The following is a 220-nucleotide window of genomic DNA, read 5'->3' on the forward strand; positions in this document are numbered from 1 at the left end:
TCAACAAAATAATAGGTTGCGAGAAAGGAAGATCCAGACATTACAAGTGATATTGAATGTCTTGCAAAAGGGCCAAATAATATTTCTCGAAGATTTGATGGGTATAATATCCATGGATTTAAATTTCGAACAAAGAGGAATGAGCGAGGATTGCGAACACAAAACAGTGGTATTGTTATGTCTACTATAACTAAATGATTTTTAAGTGGTAAGGAACCTA

This window comes from Lupinus angustifolius, chromosome LG11 (genome assembly GCF_001865875.1).
Source record: "Lupinus angustifolius cultivar Tanjil chromosome LG11, LupAngTanjil_v1.0, whole genome shotgun sequence".
In the NCBI taxonomy this organism is placed as follows: Eukaryota; Viridiplantae; Streptophyta; class Magnoliopsida; order Fabales; family Fabaceae; genus Lupinus; species Lupinus angustifolius.